The following is a 15,399-nucleotide window of genomic DNA, read 5'->3' as shown; positions in this document are numbered from 1 at the left end:
TTAATAAAATCCTAACCATAAGCAGTGGGTAAGGAGTAAGACTTTGTTCTGATTTTGCTGGGACATTCAACCACTCTATATACTGTCTCCTTGATGAAGAACTGCTGTGGGTGCCTCTTTTGTAGCAAAAACTGATATTTCCAAGGATTTTTGACTGACTATTTCAACCACATTGGATAAAACCAGTTAATCTTCTCTCAAAGCTTTTTTGTAAACTGGCATAGTGAATTTAAAGCACTGTCTCCCCTTAAAATGTCATATAATGGTTGCAACTGATAGGTAGTCAAGCATAACACTGGATGCATCCATTAGATATCTCCTATGAATCTCTGAAAGTCATTTAAGGTATTTAGCTTCTCTGTTGTTAAGGAAAGTTTTTGTACTGTAAGCACTTTAGGTTATATTTCATATCCTAAATATTGAAAAGGAGCATGTCTTTGAATTTTTTCTGAAGCTATATGCAATTTGTAGTTCCTTCATGCTTCTATGGTATTTTGTAGGTATGGGTTCTAACATTTGCTCCTCAGAGGCACATCCCAATATATCATCCATGTAAATGTGTTGTTTTTTTTTTTTTTTTACTGGAGTAAGAGCAGCAGCAGCACATATTTGCCAGGTAGTAGAGATATTTTTTTCATTCCCTGTGGCAAAACTTCTTACTTATCTTTTATAAGGCTCAGCTAAGTTCATTCTGGGCACTGAAAAGGCAATTTTTTTCATATCCTCCTTATCTAGAGTGATAGAATAAAAACAATACTTAATGTCTATAACCCAAAGAAGCCATTCTCTAGGCAACTGAGTAGGAGATGGAATTCCAGGCTGAAGAGTTCCCATAGTTTCCATCTCTTCATTTATTTTTTTTTTTCAAATTAGTCAACATCCTCCATTTTCCAGATTTCTTTCATACAACAAATACAGAGGAATTCCAAGAACTTAGAGAAGGTTGTAAGTGTCCTTGATCTATACTATATCTCATAAAGCCTGAATTTTATCATTAACTCAGAGCCACTGTTCTGTCCACACTGGTGTAATCAGTTTTCCATTAAATAGGAACAAGTGAGAGTGGTGGCAGGCCTTCAATAGCAGCCCTGCCTAAAAAACTGAAGTACTCATTTATAATCCTGTTGTAAGATGTCTCTTGCCCACAAACTGATGGGGATTTTTTTCAACTATACAAGGAGTAAAATCTCCAGTTTCACCTTCAAATGTCCATCTCAAATGACTAAGTTCAGCTGCTCTTGATGCTCCTATGCCAGATAGGTTCCATCCATGAGGGACTATCACAACCTGGGTAGGTTTGTCACAATTTCACAGAATTACCCACTTAGAGCTAGAAGGTAACTTGTAGGATATCTAAACCCTCATCTTTATTTCAAAGGTTAAGCTGTTTGCCCAAAGATATATAAAAAGTTGTAAATTAAGGCATTTAAATCCTTATATTCTGTTTCAAATGAGGAAAATTCCACAATTCCCAAAATGACTTTGGGAAAGAAACATACAAATCTCAATGAGGTCATATGTTTTATAATGAAAATAAATAATGCAAAGGTTTTATGGAGAGACACAAGATGAAGGACGAATTGAGGCTTCTGATGGTGTTTGTGACTTCTGGAATGGAGTGATTAGAGCATCTCAGGGACAAGTATAACCAAGAATACTAAGGAAGCCAAGCCTATAGTAACACAAATACTATGAGGTTATTTCAAATCTGCACTAGTAATGAATGGAAGTAGATATATTCAGGAAAATAAGTAGCTTACATATTATTTGTATTTTCCTAAAATGCAAGAAAGCAATATTATTAAGAGGGAATTAAAACTAGCATTAAAATAGAAAGCAGATCCATTGTTGAAGGAGAATATTTTTTTTTTGTTTTTCCCTTCTTTTAATCATGTTTTACTCTTGGTGAACCTGTTTGAGATCTTTTAGGCAAAGAGAGTAGATTGGTTTGCCATTTCCTTTTAAAGCTCCTTTTATAGATGAGGAAACTGAAGTTAAAAAAAATAATAAATAAGTGATTTAGCTAGTTAAGTATCTGAGGTCAAATTTGAACTCAGAAACATGAGTCTTTCTGACTTCAGGCCTGGTACTCAATCCACTGCATCAACTGGCTGCTTTGGGAGAATATTTGTGAATAGGTAAAAAAAAAAAGCAGTATGGGCATTAAAGCACATAGGTTCAGGGAACTTAATTGTTATGTTGTTAAGGTGTTGAGTGTCATCTTGAACTGTCAGTGGCTGAGCAATTTGCATGTAAATAGGACATATATTATCATACTTTGCAAATCATTATCTAGGATTTGATTATAATATATTAATGATTTCATTGTGAAACAACTTTGTTTACTCATCTTTTGCTTAATTTATTCTTTCACAATTCCCATGGTTAAATTATATGGCCATAGAAATTAGTCATGGACTCACACTTAACACCACATACCAAGATAAGCTCAAAATAGGTCCATGATTTAGGCATAAAGAATGAGCTCATAAATAAATTAGAGAAACATAGGATAGTTTACCTCTCAGGCTTATGGAGGAGGAAGGAATTTGTGACCAAAGGAGAACTAAAGATCATTAATGATCACAAAATAGAAAATTTTGATTACATCAAATTAAAAAAGCTTTTGTACAAACAAAACTAAGGCAAACAAGATTAGAAGAGAAGTAACAAACTTGGAAACATTTTTACAGTTAAAGGTTCTGATAAAGGCCTCATTTCCAAAATATATAGAGAACTGACTCTAATTTATAAGAAATCAAGCCCTTTTCCAATTGATAAATGGTCAAAAGATATGAACAGACAATTTTCAGATGATGAAATTGAATCTATTTCCACTCATATGAAAGAGTGTTCCAAATCACTACTGATCAGAGAAATGCAAATTAAGACAATTCTCAGATACAACTACACACCTGTCAAATTGGCTAAGAAGACAGGAACAAATAATGATGAATGTTGGGAAAACTGGGACGCTGACTGTTGGTGGAGTTGTTAAAGCATCCAGCCATTTTGGAGTGCAATCTGGAATTATGCCCCAAAAGTTATCAAACTGTGCATACCCTTTGATCCAGCAGTGCTACTACTGGGCTTATATCCAAAAGGAATACTAAAGAAGGGAAAGGGACCTGTATGTGCCAAAATGTTTGTGGCAGCCCTTTTTGTAGTGGCTAGAAACTGGAAAATTAATAGATGCCCATCAATTGGAGAATGGCTGGGTAAATTATGGTATATGAATGTTATGGAATATTATTGTTCTGTTAGAAATGATCAGTAGGATGAATATAGAGAAGATTGGAGAGACTTACATGAACTGATGCTGAGTGAAATGAGCAGAACCAGGCGATCATTATACACTTCAACAATGATACTATATGAGGATGTATTCTGATGGAAGTGGATATCTTCAACAAAGAGAAGAGCTAATTCAGTTCCAATTGATTGACCCAATCCACTCCACCCAGAATAAGAACACTGGGAAATGAGTGTAAACTATTTGCATTTTTGTTTTTCTTCCTAGGTTTTTACCTTCTGAATCAAATTCTTCCTATGCAACAACAAATTCAGTTCTGCACACATATATTGTATCTAGGATATGCTATAACACATTTAACATGTATGGGACTGCTTGATATCTATCGGAGGGGGTGGAGGGAAGGAGTGAAAAATTTGGAATAGAATTGAGTGAAAGGGATAATGCAAAAAAATTACCCATGCATATGTACTGGGAAAAAAGTTATAATTATAAAATTAATAAAAAAGCAAAATCAATAAATCATATGGCCATGCCAAAGGTAGAGTAAAAAGTATAGGTGTGTAGAGAAAAGACCAAATTAGGAGTCCAAAGGAGCAGTCAAGTATTATACTAGCTGTGTAAAAAAGAAGAGGTATATAACCCTTTTTTGTCCTCTTCTCTAGGATTATAAATTAAAGTTAAATTGCTCCTGTGCTTCTGGAGATGAATTAATAGCATTTACCTTTTGAAATGAAGTTCTAGACCAAAGAGTTCTTCCCCTACTTACATGATAAAAACTGTTATTTCTCCAGTTTTCTCTATTTCTTCTTATTGCTACTGATCAAGTGTTTGTCATTTGCATAGTGAGATAGAATCAGTTTTGATGTGATAGGTAATGTCAAGAATCACTAGGAATCATTGCAGTAGCAGAGTTTTAAAAAATGTTTCAGAAATATAACTTTTTTGGCCATTTTTATTTCTATGTTATATTTCTCTTACTTTGCTTCAATCCCTCTCTTTTAGCTATCTTCCCAAATACATTGCTATATATATTTTTCCCTGTAGTTGGATGCTTTTTCTCCATTATTGAACATCTCAGGTAAAAAAAAAAAATCTTTGTGTTTTTGTGTGGAGGAACCAATCTAAAGCATAGCTTGTCACTGTAAAGTTTTTTAAATGAATAAAAAGTTTTCAAGAAGATTAAAAAATAAAAAGGTGAGAAAAAAGAGACTTTCTATACAAGAAGAGACAAAAGAAGATGTGGAATTTGGTGTGGAGTATAGGGCAGACTTAGTTTTTGACAGCAGGTAAGTAATTGTTATTCTAACACAGTATGTCATTGGCAGTGTATTTGATTTTCATACTGTATACTCATGTGTAAGGAAAATCTTGGCAAAATAGGCAGACTCATAATTTCAATCTTGTAAATAAACTACATTTTCATTGTAGTTACTGACATTCAAAAAAAGTATGCCAAAATTCTAAATATAATTATGGTTCCACTTTGTGACACATCAATAAACCAATTATTTAAAATAAGAGGTTAAATTCATAAAATACTAATTTTTAGAAGATATTGAAGTGAATCTTCTATACATTAGAAATCTTAGGCCGTATTAAAAGCTCTCATGAATTAGTCAACATCATATAATAAGTAGCAAAGCTGGGATTCTTGTAGAAAATGTAGGAGACTTTTCACTTTAGTGTGATAAACTGAGGTTCAATTTTTGATAAAATTTATGTGATTATTTTTTAATTGCAAATAGAGGGGTGATTAAAAGGAAGTAATAATTTATTCAATTATAACAGTTTTCTTCATTATTTGAACCTTTATTTTACTGGTTTGGTTATTCCTTTTATTAAGACAGATGACATTTCCTTCATGTTAGTAGATAATCTTTGATTTACTGTATAATAAAATATTCATCTTTTAGTTCATAATTTTATTGTGATGCAATTCTTCAAGTTTAGGTAGAATAACCCTCAAATATGAGGCAAATTGGTTGTTCTTGGGAATCTATTGAAGTATTTCTTGCTTGTTGATGAGACATGCAAGGCTTTGTCCTTAGTAATCTAACCAATTATAAAAAACACAGTGTTACCAAAAGCAACTTTAATTAAATAGCAGACAAGAATCGAAGTTGAAACTTTAATTATCATTCAAAATGTCATTTTTAAAAATTCTGGTTAATATGAAGTAATGAAAAGCACAGCATGGCTCTTTCAGAAATACACTATCAATGATCTACAAAGATCATCAAACATATACATATACACATATATGCATATACATACATATATGTATTTATAAACATATATATATGCATATATAATATATTCAATGAGAAACAATAAATTCCTTCTTCCAATCAGTGACTACACAAAAAGACATCCAGGGATAAATATCAAAATGATGTCATTCTTTTTTATTATTATTATAGCTTTTTATTTACAAGATATATGCATGGGTAATTTTACAGCATTGACAATTGCCAAGCCTCCTTATCCCTACCCTCCTTCCTCAGATGGCAGGTTGAACAATACATTTTACATATGTTAAACTATAAATTAAATACATTTATGTATACATGTCCAAACAGTTATTTTGCTTTAAAAAAAGAATCGGACTTTGAAATAGTGTACAATTAGCCTGTGAAGGAAATAAAAAATGCAGGTGGGCAAAAATAGGGGTATTGGGAATTCTATATAGTGGTTCATAGTCATCTCCCAGAGTTCTTTCGCTGGGTGTAACTGGTTCAGCTCATTACTAATCTATTGGAACTGATTCATTCTCATTGTTCATCTCATTGTTGAAGATGGCCCGTCCATTAGAATTGATCATCATATAGTATTGTTGTTGAAGTATATAATGATCTCCTGGTCCTGCTCATTTCACTTAGCAGCAGTTCATGTAAGTCTCTCCATGCCTTTCTGAAATCATCCTGTTGGTCTTTTCTTACAGAACAATAATATTCCATAATATTCATATACCACAATTTATTCAGCCATTATCCAATTGATGTGTATGCACTTGGTTTCCAGTTTCTGGCCACTACAAAGAGGGCTGCCCAAACATTCTTGCACATATAGGTCCCTTTCCCTTCTTTAAGATCTCTTTGGAATATAAGCCCAGTAGTAACACTGGTGGATCAAAGGGTATGCACAGTTTGATAATTTTTTGAGCATAATTCCAAATCATTTTCCAGAATGGCTGGATGCATTCACAATTCCACAAAACAATGTATCTGTGTTCCTGTTTTCCTGCATCCCCTTCAACATTCTTCATTATCTTTCCCTGTCATTCCAGCTAATCTGAGAGGGATGTAGTGGTAAATCAGAGTTGGCTTAATTTGCATTTCTATCATTAACAATGACTTGGAGCATCTTTTCATATGGCTAGAAATAAAAATTAAGGGGGGGAGGCAGAGCCAAGATGGCAGAGAAGGTACACGCAATTTTGTGAGCCTCCTTCTTCCCTCAATACCAATTAGTTAAATCAGACTCAAAAATAATGTTGAACTGATAGAAACCACAAGGACTGGAAGCACGACTTAATAGCTGAAAAGGATCTGGAGTTTCAACAGAAAAGGTCGGTTCCCAGGGGAAGAAAAAAAAAAGAGGCCAGCACAGACAGTTGGGTGCTAGCACACTGGGCTGATTGTGCTGGGGAGAACTCTGGGATCAGAGAAGCCACTGAGATAGAAGAATCTGGCACAGGCTGTTAGCTCTTCTCTGCTTATAAAACAGCAGTTCAGAAGAGAAATCAAGCCACTTTAAAATATAAAGCCAGATACTAGAACCACCCCAATCTGGAAGTGACCTAACAGATCTCGGCACTGGGGTGCCACTGACTTCAGCTGTCCAGGGCTTCACCTGGGAGTAGTTAAGAGCTTGACAAGCAGGGACACAGCCCAAGGCAACATCTAATTTGCATAGTGCCTGGCTCAGCTGGAGACTGTGGAACTCACCTGCCAAAGTCACAGAGTAGCAGAACCTTTGAAATAAGGGCCTCGGTTTCTGGGCAGACACTTCCAGTTTGAGCGCAGGGGCTTTTCACATCAGCTGCCGACATCTACGCCCCACTGGACACATAGGCTGGACTTTGTGCCACCTCTTCTGTTTGGTCTTAAACCTCAGGGAAGTCGCTAGGACACACAGCACCCTCAAAGTGCAGCAGTACTAATCACCTCTGAGGCACTTCCAGGGAGGGGGAGAGGAACTCTCTCCCAGAGCTATCTCTTAGCTCAGGCACAAGAGCCGCTGCATCCATCCGGTCTGGAAGGAAGCTGGTAAAGAAATAAATAAATAAAATTTTAACCCCAAGGACAGACCCCAAAAGACTTTTTAAATATGAGTAAAAAGCAAAAAAGGACCATTGATTCCTTCTACACAGAGAAAGAGCGGGTATCCAACCCCAAGGAAGTTAATAGCAGAGAGTCAGCAGATAACAACCTAAAGGGGAATGATACCTGCCCTGCATCAAATAACTCTCTCCTAGAAGAGACTGTTAAAAAATTAAGAGAGTTTGAAGAAAAATGGGGAAAGGAAAAAGAAGCTATGATAGAGAATAACAATGTTCTGAAATATGAGTAGGAAAAAAATAAAGTAATTCAGAGGAGATGCAGGGAAACAAAATTTGTGAATTAGAAATGGTTAAAAAATCACAGGAAAGTAGGATTCTGAATGGAAAAGACAAAAAAGTCTCAAGAAAATAGGATTTCTGAATTGGAAGAATAAAATAATTCTCTAAATAAAATTAGGGAAATGGAAAAAAATTCAATAGAGCAAAATAATTCATTTAAAAACTCAACTGGGCATATACAAAAAGAACTAAAAACTGAATGAAGAAAATAACTCCTTAAAAATCAGGAGAGAACAAATAGAAATGAATGATTCATTAAGAACCTAAGAATCAGTCACACAAAACAAAACAAAACAAAAAAAAAAAAAAAAAAAAAAAAAAAAGAAAAGCTGGAGAATAACATCAAATACTTACTGGGAAAATGTGTAGACCTGGAAAATAGATCTAGGAGAGATAATCTGAGGATCATTGGACTTCCCGAAAACTATGACCAAAAAAAGAGCCTAGATTCTATTTTACAGGAAATCATCAAAGAGAACTGTGCAGAGATAATAGAAACAGAAGGGAAAATAGGTGTGGAAAGAATTTATAGAACACCTTCTGAAAAAGACCCTAAAAAAAAAAAAAAAAAAAAAAAAAAAAAAAACTCTACGGAATATTGTAATATTGTGGCTAAGCTGCAGAATTACCACACAAAGGAAAGAATATTGCAAGCAGCTAGAAAAAAATCAATTCAAATATCAAGGGGACACAATAAGGGTCACTCAAGATCTAGCTGCCTCCATGTTAAAAGATTGAAGGGCCTGGAACCTGATATTCTGAAAGGCAAAAGATCAATAATTGCAACCAAGAATAAACTACCCAGGTAAGTGTAGCATTTTTTTTCCCATGGAAGAAGATGGTCATTCAATGAAATAGAGGAATTTCATATGTTTCTAAGAAAAAAACCAGATTTAAACAAAAAATTTGATCTACATCCACAAGACTGAAGAGAAACAGAAAAAGGTACACAGAACCCTTGAGGATTGTATCTCTGTTGTGGATATATAGAAAGTCTGCAGGATAATTTGATTTTACTGATATAAACAAGGGGTGAGTAGTAAAGGGAAGGGGGTAGTATCAGAAAAAGTGGAAGGAGTGATAAAAAGAGTGAAACGACATCCCAGGAAGAGGCATAGAAAATATACTATATCTGACGGAATTTAGAGAGGGGGTGACACATTGTGTAAATCTTACTCTCATCAGAAGAGTCTCAAAGAGTTAATAATTGACATATCTATTTTTCATAGAATTCTCTTTCACCTCATTAAAAAAGGGGGAGAGGAAAAGGGTAAAGGAAAAGGGGAATAAGGAAAGGGTACTTGGAGGGAGGGGGGAGAGATACTAAAAAAAGGGAGGGCTGCACATCATAAGTGGGGTCTATAAATTAAATATCAGGTAAGGGGTTCAGGGGGGTCAAGGGTAAAAGCATAATCTGGGGATAATATGATGTCAGGAAATACAAAATTAGTAATTTTAATTGTAAATGTGAATGGAATGAAAGCTCCCATCAAACGGAGAGGAGACGGATAGCAGACTAGATCAAATGTCAGAACCCTAAAATATGTTGTTTACAGGAAAGACACTTAAAGCAGGGAGATACATACAGAGTAAAGGTAAAAGCTTGGAGCAGAATCTATTATACTTCAGGTAAAGCCAAAAAAGCAGGGGTAGCTATCCTTATCTCAGATCAAGCAAAAGCAGAAGTTGATCTAATTAAAAGAGATACGGAAGAAAACTATATCTCTTTTAATTATAAACTATAGTTTCCTGCTGAAAGGTAGCATAAACAATGAAACCATATCAATACTAAAAATATATGCACCAAGTGGTATAGCATCTAACTTTACAAAGGAAAAGTTAAGAGAATTGCAAGAAGAAATAGACAGTAAAATTATAATAGTGGGAGATCTCAACCTTGCACTCTCAGATTTAGACAAATCAAAGCACAAAACAAATAAGAAAGAAATTTAAAAAGTCAATAGAACATTAGAAAAACTAGGTATGATGGCCCTTTGGAGAAAACTGAATGGCGATAGAAAGGAATATACTTTCTTCTCAGCAGTTCATGGATCCAATACAAATATTGACCATTTATTAGGACATAAAGATCTCAAAATTAAATGTAGGAAGGCAGAAATAATAAATGCCTTCTTCTCAGATCACTATGGAATAAAAGCTACATTCAGTAAAAAGTTAGGGGTAAATAGACCAAAAAGTAATTGGAAACTGAATAATCTCATCTTAAAGAATGACTGGGTGAAAGAGCAAATTATAGAAACAATTAACAATTTCACCCAAGATAATGACAATGATGAGACATCATACCAAAATCTGTGGGATGCAGCTAAAGTGGTAATAAGGGGAAATTTCATATATTTAGAGGCTTATTTGAAGAAAATAGAGAAAGAGAAGATTAACAAATTGGGCCTGCAACTTAAAAAGCTAGAAAAAGACCAAATTAAAAACCCCCAACCAAAAATCAAACTTGAAATACAAAAATTAAAAGGAGAAATCAATAATATTGAAAGTAAAAAAAAACAAAAACTATTGAATTAATAAATAAAACCAAGAGTTGGTTTTATGGAAAAGCCAATAAAATAGATAAACCTTTGGTAAATTTGATCAGAAAAAAAAGAGGAAAATCAAATTGTTAGTCTTACAAATGAAAAGGGGGATCTTTCCACCAATGAAGAGGAAATTAGAGAAATAATAAGGAGTTACTTTGTCCAACTTTATGCCAATAAATTTGATAACTTAAGTGAAATAGATGACTTCTTCCAAAAATATAGGCTTCCTAGATTAACAGAGGAGGAGACAAATTGATTCAATAGTCCCATTTCAGAAAAAGAAATAGAACAACCTATTATTCAACTCCCCAGGAAAAAATCCTCAGGACCAGATGGATTTACAAGTGAATTCTACCAAACATTTAAAGAACATTTAGCCCCAATGCTATATAAACTATTTGAAAAAATAGGGGATGAAGGAGTCCTACCAAACTCCTTTTATGATACAGACATGGTACTGATACATAAACCAGGTCGATCGAAAACTGAGAAAGAAAATTATAGACCAATTTCCTTAATGAATATTGATGCTAAAATCTTAAATAAGATATTAGCAAAAAGACTTCAGAAAATTTCTCTTCTGAACCGCTATTTTATAATCAGAGAAGATCTATCAGCCTGTGTCCGATTTCTCTATCTCAGTGGCTTCTCTGATCCCAAAGTTCTCCCCAGCCTGATCGGCACAGTGTGCTAGCACCTAACAGTCTGTGCTGGCCTCTCCTCTTCCACCCCTGGGAACTGACCTTTTCTGTTGAAACTCCAGATTCTCTTCAGCTGGTAAGTAGTGCTTCCAGTCCTTGTGGTTTCTATCAGTCCAGTGCTATTTTTGAGGCTGAATTTATCTAATTGGTTGTGAGGGAATAAGGACGTTCAAAGAGTCGCATGTATCTTCTCCTCCATCTTGGCTCTGCCCCCCTCTCATTTAATTTTTAAATTATTTTTTGAGTTATTCTATAAATTCTCTCTGGGCAAGGAGCCATTTCAAATTACCCTTTGGGATAGAAGTTGTTTTGTTTTGTTTTGTTTTGTTTTAACTTCAGTATCTTCCTCTGAATATGAAACTCAATTTTCCCTGTTCTTATAGTAAATTTCTGTGGGTTGGGTTCTTTCTTCTTTTGTGGCTCAATTTTTTCTTTTCTTTTCTTTCTTTTTTTTTTAACTTGAAAAATCTTTTTTAATTTTTTCTTATTTTTTCTTATAGCTTTATATTTACAAGATATAATTTTTCAGCATTGACAATTGCAAAACCTTTTGTTCCAACTTTTCCCCTCCTTCCCCACATCCCTTCCCCCAGATGGCAAGATGACCAATACAAGTTAAATATGTTAAGGTATAAATTAATACAATATATGTATACGTGTCCAAATAGTTGTTTTGCTGTACAAAAAGAATCAGACTTTGAAATATTGTACAATTAGCCAGTAAAGGAAATAAAAAATGCAGGTGGACAAAAATAGATGGATTGGGAATTCTATGTAGTGGCTCATAGTCTTCTCCCAGAGTTCTTTTGAATTTTATTCTTTAAAAAAGAGTGTAAGCACCTTGAATCTTGGGGTGGGGAGATAGTAACTCTACCTTCAATTACCCTCAGACCTGGAACCCTAAATCAAAAGTTTCACTCTCCTGAAAGTGTTCACAGTCAGCAGCATCCCTGTTCATTTCCCTCTGTACTCATTGGGTGAGATCCAGTGTTGCAACACAGCTTGGTCTGGCCTTCCAGAACTTCCTAGTTTTATTCTTCTCAGACTCAGATCCTGAGTCCCCAAGCTGCCCTGGAAGTGGAAGTTTCAATGCTTCCTCCTGAAGCTCCAGCCAATGCCAGATTGCTCCGGGGCTCCACACTTAAAGTTTCTTTGGAGCTAGTGGGGTATGTTTGCACTTCACATGTATTAATCCCTGGCCTGGCATCTTTCTCCAGGTATCCTTCAGTTCTAACAGGAGGACTTCAGTTCTTTGTCAAGTCTTCTTGATTTTTCACCAATCGATGTTCTTCCTGAGATTCACATTTATTCTGTTTATAGGGGAAGTCAAGAGAGCTTGACATTTACCAGCCTACTATGCCATCTTTTCAGAATTCTCTCTGGCCTGTCATTGTTTACCTTAAGGATACTTCTTTCTTTCTTTCTTATTTGTTCACTGGATTCATTTGCACTTCAGTTCGTATGAGTATTTAACAGTTTGTTATAAGGACAGCATTTTTCACTGAATAATTTGTGAAAGGCCAAGATTTTAACAAAAATTTTGGGATAAATTGTGAAAGACTTTACAAGACAAAAGTTAAGTTTTATCCTACAAAGTAAAGGGAGTCGGTGATATTTGTTGAATAAGTAAGTACTATATAAAGATTTTAATGTAATTTGATTTTGAGATTTGAATAATATTCTGGGATTTGAAGTTCAAAGAAATAACATTGCCTTGCATCTTTGAGAGAAAACTGAACCATCTAGATTTTTGAGCCAAAATTGGAAGGAGGGGATTGAGTCACACATGAGATTTTTTTAAAGAGCTCCTTTCAATATGTAAGAGAGCAGAATAAGACAATGGAATAGAGAAGTGGCATTATCAGTCCCAACTTATAAAGCTGAACTGAGAAGTTTTGACTATACAACTGGCAGATAAATTGAAAAGGAGTGCTTAAAGGAGAAGAGAACTGTAGCAACAAGGGTAAATTTCTTAGACTTATTGGATATCCTTAGGCAACATGAAACAAAGTAAAGAATAAAGTTAGTGGTTATATTTAATTCTTCAAGGATTAGGGGGGAAAAAGGGATATGTTTTTACCCTTTTCTTCCTGTTCATTAACTAATAGCATGATATCATATGTTTCCTTCTTTTACCTACAAATTATCTGAAATATGTAACATCAAATATTCAAAAACTGGAGGCTAGCTAGAGATATATAAAATAAAATTAGGGCTTAGAACTACAAATATTTGAATATTAGGAATTTTTCAAACTAGAAGCTCTGAGATTTTGAGACTGTACTAGTAACTTTTCTTTTACCAAAAATTCTACAAAAATTTATAGTCATCCTATCAAATAACACAGACAGTGAGGATGTAAGAACTATCCTATTATTAGGAGACTAAAATTATTATGCAGCTAATTTTTGTGGACAAAGGAAATAAAGATGAAAAAGCAAATGAAGAAAAAAATCATCATATTATAACCAACTCTCTCACCTCTCAGTATCATCCCAATGGAGGAGATGGGCAATGTCTTAGAAGAATTCAGGGGAGGAAGGTCAAAGAGTAGCCCCATCTTTTCCTTGTATCCCTTAGGTCAATACTAGATCAAGCTTCTGAACTGGTTTTGGAGTGACAGAACTCACAAATAACAAATTTTCAGCAAAAGATACTTTGAAAGAACTTCAGAAAAGGGTGAGGAATCTAGTAAGATGTTCTTGGGCTACTCTGTCCTAGTTACAAGCCAGTGGATAAGCAGATTAGCTGTGAGACATCTAAAATACAAAAGGCAAATAGTGAGCCTCTGAAAACCTGAAAAAATTGTGGAACCTGGAAGAAGAAGAAAAATATATAATAATAATAATAATAATAATAATAATAATAAGAAGAAGAAGAAGAAGAAGAAGAAGAAGAAGAAGAAGAAGAAGAAGAAGAAGAAGAAGAAGAAGAAAAAGAAGAAGAAGGAGGAGGAGGAGGAGGAGGAGGAGGAGGAGGAGGAGAGGAGAAGGAGGAGGAAGAGGAGGAGGAGGAGGAGGAGGAGGAGGAGGAGGAGAGGAGGAGGAGGAGGAGGAGGAGGAGGAGGAGGAGGAGGAGGAGGAGGAGGAGGGAACCCATAACAGTGCCTTCAGTACACCAGGAGTTAAAAGATATGATATGGATAAGTCAACAAGCAGGCTAAAAAGAATGGACCAGATTATTACAAGAAAGATTAAGAGAGGATATTATCATGAAAACCCAGAGAGGAGATGTTTTGGCAATAAGGGTTTTTCTCATCTTTATTTTAAGATAATATATGATTATTTGATGAATAAAAGTCAAGGAAGCAAAACAAAACAACAACAAAAACAACTCAGAATTGGAATAACAAAACATTATTAAGCAAAAAAGTTAGGTAATCACATTCTCTAGTAAGAGTATAGTACCAAGAACAAGAAATGTTAATAGTTCCATTATACTTTGAACATTGACCAAATCACACCTGAATTGTGTTTAGTTTTCATATCACATTAAAAACAGAACATTAACATAATGAAGCAATTAGATTTTTAAGCATGTTTTAATGTGAACTGCTAATAAGATGATTTCCCTAAGCCTGTTAAGAGGAAGGTGGCAGCAGTAGTCTGGTCTTAAAACCATATCACAAAAAAACAACTGAAGTAAATAACTGTATAGTCTGGTGATGAGCAGACAAAGGTAAGGGTTACCTTCAAGTTCTTGAAGGACTCTCAGGTGAAAGGATGTCTGGATTTATCCTGCTTGTCCACAGAGGGCAGAAGTAGGAACTTTAGATCAAAATTATAGAGACAAATTTTTGATTATAGTCTAGGATTGAATGGAGTGAAGCAAAATTCACTTATTTAGATTTCATTAACATGAATTTAACTCCATCCATGAACTGCAAAATTTATCCCTTTAAAAGTAATCTGTGATGGCTGATGATATCTGCCTTCATTGCTTTTCTCGAAATGAATTTTATTACATGAATTAACCCTGCATCTGAGGTAGCAGATAAGAACCTTTTGTGTGAACTCAGCTTCTTTTCATTTGCAATCATTCTGACACTTCATTGTTTTGACTTTTGTGAATAGTTCTTGCAGGTAAATTATTCTATGAAATGACTCATAGTTAAAATGACTTTGGCTCCTTTTTTCCAGTTGTAAAGATTGACAAATAACATTTCAGTAATGTAAAACATTAATCCTGGGCCTTTATTGTTAAGCTTTTCACACTGAAAAGGGTAAATCTGATGAATGATGGCAGCATGCAATGGAAGCTTGAACACTGTTA

Source organism: Sminthopsis crassicaudata, chromosome 1, assembly GCF_048593235.1.
Source record: "Sminthopsis crassicaudata isolate SCR6 chromosome 1, ASM4859323v1, whole genome shotgun sequence".
Classification (NCBI taxonomy): domain Eukaryota; kingdom Metazoa; phylum Chordata; class Mammalia; order Dasyuromorphia; family Dasyuridae; genus Sminthopsis; species Sminthopsis crassicaudata.
Note: the sequence above shows the minus strand (reverse complement) of the source record.